The sequence below is a fragment of the Zingiber officinale genome, chromosome 4A, assembly GCF_018446385.1.
Source record: "Zingiber officinale cultivar Zhangliang chromosome 4A, Zo_v1.1, whole genome shotgun sequence".
Lineage (NCBI taxonomy): Eukaryota > Viridiplantae > Streptophyta > Magnoliopsida > Zingiberales > Zingiberaceae > Zingiber > Zingiber officinale.
The window spans coordinates 10,475,314-10,485,227 of record NC_055992.1 but is presented as its reverse complement, the minus strand read 5'-3'; the positions used below and the strand labels follow the sequence as shown (position 1 = coordinate 10,485,227).

At 40.7% G+C, this 9,914-nt stretch overlaps 1 long non-coding RNA gene across 1 annotated transcript; it reads right to left on the bottom strand.

Moving 5' to 3' along the window:
• Positions 1 to 208: 208 nt before the first annotated feature.
• On the bottom strand, positions 209 to 1,635 carry LOC121973125. Its single transcript, XR_006109390.1, has 3 exons — positions 1,041 to 1,635; positions 851 to 961; positions 209 to 268 (listed from the first exon to the last, which is right to left on the bottom strand). It is a non-coding gene; the product is annotated as an uncharacterized LOC121973125 (long non-coding RNA).
• Positions 1,636 to 9,914: the final 8,279 nt, after the last annotated feature.

Genomic DNA, 9,914 nt, shown 5'->3' with positions numbered 1-9,914 from the left:
TCTACACGTGTAATTACAACAGAGTAGATATCAAGAGTGGAGACTGTATATGAATTAAATAGATCATCACAAGGGTCAAGCATAAGTATCATGCAGGAAAAACAGCAACCGATCATGATATAAGATAAAGCAGCCTAATTCATCCAATAATAACCATGCACTAAGTACAAGAAAATCTACATGGAGGCCAAGGAAGAAATACCCGCCTTAAATCTGTCGATCGTGATCCGAAAATCCCACGTCGAGACACTCGTCTCAAACCAAAGTCCTGCAATCAATATGTTTATATTTTATTTAGCTAAATTCATACGAATTAAAATAGCTAAATAAAATCCCCACCCAATCAGGATAACTCCACTCAAATCTGATCTCTGATTAATCTTCCAAATAATCTTTAACCACCATATCTGATAACCCAACCAACAATCAATCCAATAATCCAAAGAATGATTACATAACAATCTATATCAACCAATCACCATATCCACAAATTCCAACCCAATACAAACCCCAATCAATCCAACTCATACCAATAACGATCATGTTTAACTCCACCTAATGATCCAAATCCAATACGATAATAAATCCATCCTTAATCCCATCCCTTCTAAAACCAAACATAATCCACAATCCTTCACTTCGATCCAAACAACCACAAATCACAAAGTCTCCAATATAATATGATACAAATCTTGATTTACCCATCCACAACACAAATGATATCAACCTACAATAACCTATCAACTAAATCATCAAACCATAATCAACCACAAACTCCAACAATCCTCAATCTATATCAACAACTATCAAAGTAAAATCCCCAAAACATGTATCCTACATATTTCCTTACCTCCTCTTTTCCAGCTGCTACTAATGGCACAACACAAGCAGAGTTAGTTGCTGACTTCGGTGATGTGGTCACTAGCACCAAGAAATGCTCAATACTAAGCAACGTTGCTGCCTTCCAAAAGATAACTCTCCAAATCAATACCATGAAAAGGCTTAATATCTAAATCAAGAGCTAGAGTAGAACCAATTACCTTCAAGATCAAGGCTAGGGCAAATGATCAGTTCTTGCCCATGAGCAGAGAAGAAGATCAAGATCCACTTCAATTGGTGATGATCTGGTTCGCCCTCCAGTGAACTGATTGAAGAGGAGAAGCGAAAGGAGCTCAATTGGTCGGGAACGATACGAATCGACTCCTCACTGCCGTGCCCTAGGCCCCCCCTGGCCGAGTCATTGCCGCGCGCGCAAGCCCAGCCGAAGAGAGGATCGCTCCGTCGAAGATGGTCGGAACCGTCTAGATCCGGAAACGCCTTCCCTCCAACGACGTGTGATGACGAGATTGCGGTGGAGAAGTCGCTCTCTGTTGGCGTTGGCAAAAACTAGGGCACGAAGATGAAATCAGGAGAAAGGGGGATTACGCCGACGTCAAGAGCAGAAGAGAGGTAGGACTCCACGCGCCTGGAGGGAGAGGGAAGAAAGGAGGCTCGGCCGGCGGCGTCCACTAGTAGCCGGTGATGAAGAGGAGATGGCTCGTGATCGGGGCAAGGAGAGAAGAGGAAGGCGAGAGGCACGGGTTCGGTATCGTGGGTTAGGGGAGAAATCGCGAGGGAGACGGAAAGAAGAATCAGGGAGGAGAAATAGAAATCGGAAAAATGATATAAACCTAGGCATCATTAATTAACCCTAAGGTTAATTTCTCAATCAACTCCCACTTTATTGGTGTTCCAAATAGGCCTCCACTGTACCCCAAATCCATCCCCTCGAAATGGGTCATACGATCTCCGTTTAAATCCCAAAAAATTTCTAAAAATTCCTGAAAAATCCAATAAGATTTTTCGTCCAATAATATTTATTATTTTAAATTTTACGATATCTTACACATTGACTTACCAGGAAACTTGAAAATAGAAAGCATTGATGGGTATATTAATTGAACATCATCAGAATTTTTAGGACACTTGTGATGTCTAGTTTTCACATTATCGACAAAATAATAGGAGTAGAAAGATATTTTTTCAACTAAATAAGCATTAGACCCCTCAACTCTTGCTTTGTTATGAATATTATTCTTTAATTTCATCAAAAATCGTTCGAATGCATACATCCATCTGTACTACACATGACCAGTTATTTATGGCTTATATGGTAAATATATTGGTAGATGTTCCATTAAATAAAAAAATTGGGTGAAAATATGCACTCTGGCTTACATAGTCTGAGAGGAATGCCTGTCTCTAGCCGAAGCATATCATCCATCATAATATACCTTGTTGTCAAATATCTAAAACATAGACTCAATTCTGTGAGTGTTAGCCAAACATTTTGATAAAGTAAGTCATGAAAAACTATTGGAATAAGTCTTTACATGAATATATGATAGTCATAACTCTTCATTCCAAACATCTTTAACTTGTTCATATCCACACATCGAGCTATATTTGAGGCATACTTATTTGGGAATTTGATTTCTTTCAACCAACTACATAAAACTTGTTTACCACCTTTGTCTAATATATAACAAGTCTTTAGAAATTTATTGGTTATTTCCTTCTGATACAACTCTGATCTATTGACTAGTTATTTTAATTCCTCATATGATTTTATAGTGTCTTTATTTCTTCCAGGCACATTTATCATAGTGTTGAGGATAATATCTAAGAATTTTTTGTCAATATGGATGATGTTTAAATTATGTTGAATGAGTAATGAGTAGATACTTCCAATACTACAGCTCCAAAAAATACTCCTTTTCTTCCAATAATACTTGCACATCCTAGCAATGTATTTTTTTATCTCATTAGAACCAGGTTGAGATACTGGTAGAAATCCATAACTATCTATTTCTTCAATGATTTCTTCACTTGAAGCATGACTATTGGAGGAGGTTATTTCACTACAACATTCTTTAGGATTTTTTTATTTCCTCTAAACGGGTGATCAACTAGTAAAAATTTAAGGTGATTGTCAAACCAAGATACCTTTCCGCTACAAGGTAATAAAAATTCAACAAACTCTATTGTGGGCATGTTAATTTACCAGCCGTGTTCCACCCCGACAATATTGAGTATGCTGAAAAATTATTGATCATAAAAAATAATGTAGCATGCAATCTAAAATTAATTTTACTTGCAACATTATAAGTGACCGACCCTACATTCCATAATTCATTCAACTTGGCAATCAAAGATTGAAAGAAAATATCTATCTTTTCTTTAAGATTGGTTAGATAAGGAATAAGTATAGTAAGGAACATAAATTCATCTTTCATGCATATCCATGGTGGTAAATTGTATGGTATTAATATAACTAGTCAAGATGAATATTGTTATCCCGATTGACCAAATGACTAAAATCCATCTTAAAAAAGTCTCAATCTCACATTACATGATTCTATTGCAATGGAGGAAAATATAGTATCAAGATGTTTCCATGTAGGGAAATCATAAGGATGACACATAATACCTCCTTCGTACTCATGCTCATGATGCCACATCATGTGGTAAGCTGTAGCAGCAGATACATACAATTATTGAAGTCTAGCAGTTAAGATAAAATAATACATTATTTTCCAAGTAATGTTTTTCTTTTTTCCCCTAGTATGCAAGAACGATGCTTATATTGAGGGTATAAATTTTACATTCACTCAGTTTGTTGTGTTCATTCCAAAATATCATGCATTATTTATACAATAATCAATGTTCTTTATAGATAAACTTAAACCTCTAACCAATTTCTTTATACTGTAGAAGGTATTAATTATTATGTTATCCGCAAGGAGCAACTCTGACATTAATTGACATATGACATTGTAACATCATTATAAAAAATGATGTTCTTCTTTCATATTCAATAACCTTATAGTAGCTAATATTTGGGAATGACTACAAGGAATGTCTTCCCTCAATTTTCTTTTATTAGCCTTTAACATTTCATATAGTTGCTGATCTTCAGGTGTTGATATTTTATCTATATTAGAATAAACATCTACATTCATCGCATCGTGAACCATTGATTGCATTGCAATATCATTAGTTGATAGTTCTCTAATAATAGTTATGCCAGATAATGAACCATCGGAAGACCCAATTGATTTATACAAATAAGACTCTCCATAATAGTACCAATTGTAGTAATTTGACACAAACACATTTCTACATATATGTAGTTTCATGATATCCTCATCACGGAAGACTCTATTTCTACATTTGAAATGATTACATGGACACTATAACTTGACACTATTCATATATTCTGGATGACTCTTAACAGAGTTTATAAAGTATTCAACTTCAATAATAAAATTATCTTTAATAAATCTATTTTCTAATTGATTGTTTGTCCAATCTTTGTTCATAGACATTGTCACCTAATGTGAATTCAATTTCATATAATTTGTTACAAAGTATATGGATTTAACAAAATAAGAAACTATACTATCTTTCATGTTCTAACTAAAGACAATGAGATATAAAATTATCTTAGATTTAAATATACCAACACTAAAATAATAAAATGACTATATCATGTTATAGATAAAAATATAACTTAACATAGGTACTGTTTAATAAATTATATCGTCGAATGTGGCTTGCCATACAGGCAACGACATAGTTGTCAGTCGTGGCCAACAGTTGCCCACCGCCCAAGCGATGACCGGCCAAGCTGTAAGTTATGAGTTGGTGCCTGGCCAAGACGTCGACTGCATTTTGGCGGTAGGCCACACTGCCAGCCCCGGCCGGTTGCATTCTGCCAGCCAACCAAGGAGCCAACTGCCATCGGATGGCAATGTTCTTCTGGCCAACCAAGCGGCTGGCCGCATTCTGCAGGTTGGCCAAGGCACCAGCAGCTACTCGCGTGGTGGTAAAGTGGCGAATGGTGGCCAACAATGAAACAAACAACATGCTTGCGGCTTGCAAAGCCTCTAATCGCCATCACGCCGGAGGTTGGGGAAGAGGGAGAGATTGGGGTGGGTAGAGAAATCTTATCAGAGATTGCTGGTGGGGTTGGAGAGACAACGGGGCTCAGGAAGGGATGCGAGCTTGAGTGAAAATCGAGGTTGTGCTCTAGATTTTTACTAAGGATCACCAACGGAATTGGAATTTCCTTGGTGATTTCCAATGAAATCTAATTTTCATTTATGTTTATCGATGAAATTCCAATTCCATCGACACCCGTGGGAAATTAGGGTTTGCCCGGGGTTTTCGATGATAATAACAGTTCGTTGGTAACCACTCTTTCAAAGGAAGAGTGTTTCTATTGGTGGGTCCTTCCTTCTCGACGGAAACAACAATCCATCAGGAATCTATTTCTAACGAAATTGTATTTCAATGGGTATCCATCGGTATCCTCCAAAATGGTCATCAGTTTGAAACTTTTTTGACGAAAATCATCTTCAGTCTTTGACAAAAGTTTATTTTAATCCGGGATCTTTGACGAAATTAAACTCCGTTGGTAAATTTGTCAATACTCGAGGGGTTTTTTATTTTATAGTGCAAGCTACTGGAGATTGATGAAGAATTCATGGTATTCTCTACATGGGTTCATTTTTTGGATTCAATACAAGGTTGATGTAATTGTATGAAAAAATCATAACAAAATCAGATCAACACAACCCACCTTATTTAATCAACCAACATTTTCTCCATGATCAAATCTTTTATTCAATCGCTTTATGTATATCATTGCTGCCTGAGATCATCGACAAGTGAGACACCGGTGAGGTGTACCTGATGTTGACGAAGTCACCATGACCAGTAGGAAGGTGGGGCTGCCAAAGACGCCCATAGAAGGGAGTCGCCAAGCGCTGCCAAGAAGGTTTAATCACCTAGAGAGCTTACGAGGAGTCAAAAGTGAGGGAGGGAGTTAGAATGGAAGACGTGGTGCTCTGGCTCGTCCACTTCTACGATCAAGTCAGTCTCTAGTGGAGAGAAATGATGAAGAACAATAGTAGACTAATGGAAATGGATGTGTGCGAATATATCCGCGTATCTTGGCCTGCGAGGGTAGGCTCCATTTATACCATGAAGGAGTGGAATGTCATATCCACGGTTGTTAGAGGGAATGATATACTTTTGATAGGATGTCATATCTCGATAGGAGGGTGTTCCATCGCTATATCAGAAAGTCGCATCATCTATATCTGGTACCGTGGGAGATCTCGTGGGATCATGCTACGTCAATCATGCTGCTCCATGTGTTCTCATAATCCACGTGCTATTAACCAGTTCGGATGAATGGATCAGAGGTTGGACTTGTGAAAGGGTGTTAGATCAGAGTGGAGGTGAGTTAGAGTGTTCGAACGGTGAAGCCGATCAAAGTTGAGCTGGATCGAGATCGGCGGGGTCGAATGGAGTGTTAGGTCGATGGTGTTGGAACCCCAAGGTTGTTTTGGTGTGATTAACAAGTTAAGTTAGATCCTATGTGTTTCTAACCTTGTGTCTAAGTGTGTAGGAACTTAGGAGCACAGGTACTCGAGCGGAAGACACAGCTAGCGAGAAGGACGACACGTGGTGCGTCCGAGGGACGAGGCGCTGCGGAAGAGTACACTGGCGGACGAGAAGGAAGTGTGCGGTGGTTTCGAGGGACGAAAGCCAGAGCGGAAGATTGCTCGGGGAGCAAGAGACGCAGCTAGCGAGAAAGTCGGCGACCGAGGGACGAAGATTGCAGATGAGTACGCTGGTGGACGAGAAGGAAGCACGCGGTGATTCTGAGGGACGAGAAGCCGGAGGGAAGCCTGCTCGAGAAGACCGAAAGTTGGGTTCGGGTGAGCCCTTTTCCGGATGGCAGAGATCACCCATGCGAGTGAATCCGGAGCGGAAGACCCGGATCAAAGGCGGACTGAAACGGAGCAGAGAGCCCGGACCAAAAAGTTAACCAGTGTTAACTTAATGGTCCGGGCGCCCGGATTCATTCCGAGCGCCTGGACCATCCGGGTGCCCAGAACCATTCCGGGCGCCCGGAATTGAGTTTTGACCAGATCGAGTCTTTGACTCGATCTGAAAGTCGGGGGATAAAATTTATCCCCCCAGGGCGCCCGGAACCCTTTCAGGCGCCTCGACCAAGGCTATAAATATAGCCTTGGTCCAGAAGCTTTTCAACAACTCAGTGCATTCCATTTCCAACACTTGTACACTACTGTTCTAGATTAGCTTCTCTATTTTGCGCTTTCACTGCTGTAAGAGGCTTCTCCACCTGAAGGAGATACTAGTGCTACATTCCTTGGATTAACAACCTCCTTGGTTGTAACTAAGTAAAAACCTTCTGCCTCTTTCTTTCTGCTTTTTATTTACTACTTTAATTTTATACAAGTGTACTGTTGAGAGTTCGAGAAAGGGTTGTCTTATTTTTGCAGGCTATCCAACCCCCCTTCTAGCCGGCTGCAACGGTCCTACAGATGGGCTCGAGAGGAGCACTGATTGAGATTGGTGGGGCCGAATGAAGAGCTTGGTCGGTAGAGTCGATAAGAGCGCTGGATCAGGGTCGGCAGGGCCAAATGAAGAGCTAGGTCGGTAGAGGCGATAAGAGTGGTGGATCAGGGTTGACGGGATCGAACGGAGTGTTGGGATGGTGGTTGCGGAATCACTCCTAAGCAGGATGAGGGTGCTAGGGTCGGAGAAGACCTCAGAGACGAGAACTAGACTGGAAGAAGCGTGGCTCCATCACAAGAGACAATCTCTATGCCCTCTTGGTGTTGGGGCTAGAGCCTGCGGATGGCTATGTCTTGGAGGCCATAGGGCTCCAGGAGGCATAGCATGGTAGGGGGATCGACGGCCAGGGCTTGGAGGCTGGAGGGCTCTAGGATGCGGAGCACGACAGGGTCGCGTGCAATACCAAGGGCTTGGAGGTCGTAGGACTCCGGGTGGCGGATCATGATAGAGGCGCGAGGTAGCGAGGTCTTGGAGTCCATGGAATGGTTACATAGAGGAAGGGCGTGCATAGCGTGATTAGATGATGAAGGAGCGACCGACAGAGCTGGTAAGGGAGGAAATGAGGTGGTTGCTTGAGGCGGCAAGGGAGGAGAGGGTGTTGCTTAGTTGAGGCGCTAAGGGAGGAGGGGGCACTACTCAGTTGAGGTGGCCAGGAAGAAGAGGAGTCACTCGATTGAGGCAGTGAGGGAGGAGAGTGTTAGTAATAGCCCTAAGAGCCAATCATGAGATGATTAGGTCTTTTGGATTAATCATTGAGTTAGATTCGAATGAACCCATTAATTGGATTAAGTGTAATCCGAATTGGACTCTTTGAGTTAGACTCAAATAGATCCAATTGTTGGATTGAGTCGAATTGCATGGGAATCAATGAGTTAGACTCATTGGGTGAACTTGAGTTCACTAAGGAAGTTGCATGGTCAAAATTCAACTATTAGATTGAATGGTTGATTTTGAACCATTGGATGAGAAGATGAAAGGGTGGAGACTCTTGATATTCCATGGGTGGTTATAAATATCATTTGGATGATATTTTTTGAGAAGTTTTTCATTTTGAGACCCTTGGCATTCTTCTTCTTCCTCCTTCCCTCTTCTTGGCCGAACACATCCCTTAAGGTTGCTAGCACAACCTTGTGTGTTCTTCTCCATCTTGTTGAGTTTGTGAGACAAACAAAGGCAAAGCTTGTTCGTGTGGATACCGTAGAGGCGCGAACGCTTGATCGTGCTGTGATCCGAGCTGTCGGGAGATCGTGAGCACGCTTCAAAGGTATAACTCTTTCATGTAGCTTAGCATAAAATAGTTTATAGAAATTGTTTCTTCGCTTCGCATGGATCCGCTGGATAAGAGGATCTAGTTGTTTTTTCGCTGCGTTTCTGTGCCTTTGGCGCGCTAGATCCCAACAGTGGTATCAGAGCCATTTGCGAAGGGATATGCCAAGTTATTAGAATTTTTATATATGATATAGAAATTGCATGATAGGGTTTTCTATGATTGGAAAATTATGATTTTCGACCACACAAGACTCTCGGCCAGTTTATGGGTCTCGGCCAGACTATGAGTCTTGGTTAGATTCTGAGCCTCGGCTAAATCCTGAGTCTTAACCGAAGTAGGTGTTTTGTTAGGAATGAAACAGGGACCGCCGTGGCGTTGCGGCTCATAATTTATTATTGAAATCATAGTAAATTTATGCCATTAGTATATTGTGAATATAAATGACATGGTGCATGGTTATGGCCCTATTGACCACCCCAATGTGATTGGATGTGTGTAATGTTGTAATTCATAATACGACCTGCGTGTCGTGCCTTCTTCCTTTTATTCTAGTTGTAAAATAGACTACACTCGAATGTAACTCGAGTTTCTTTAGATTTTGTAATGTACAAAATTAGAAAGAGATAGTCTTCTGGACGACGGGTGAAAAGGAAGGAAGGACAACAACACATGACAACCAAGGAAGCGCTTGGAGAAGCTGCTTGGACCTAGGTTGACTTATCACTCTTCTCATTGGCTTGAGAATATTGTAGTTTATAGGGGTCATAACCATGTCACGTTTAGACTTATGTATATATGTTGATATATGCCATGATATGCCATGATGTATGTGATATATGTGTAGCTATCGTAAGTAAGTCTGTGTCATATGTCTATCAAAGTTTGGTACTCACTACTACCTCAATCATCTGTAGTCAGGTTTGCCAAAACAAAGTGACTCGTTTTATCTTGGTAGAGTGCGACAGGACAATTGTGAGGTCCGACTATTGAACTTTGGATGTGACTTAACTAAGTTACCTCAATTGGATTGAGAACTTAAAGGCATAACCCATGAGATGTAAATCATATTATACTAGTCTTGGGTGATTAGCCAAAGCTAACTCAAGATGAATTGTAATATGTATTTCATAAGATGGGAAAAATGAACAAATAGTGTTGTTCATCTAAGGATACAAGAGTTACATAGGATGTAATTGGTGAACGTTGTCTA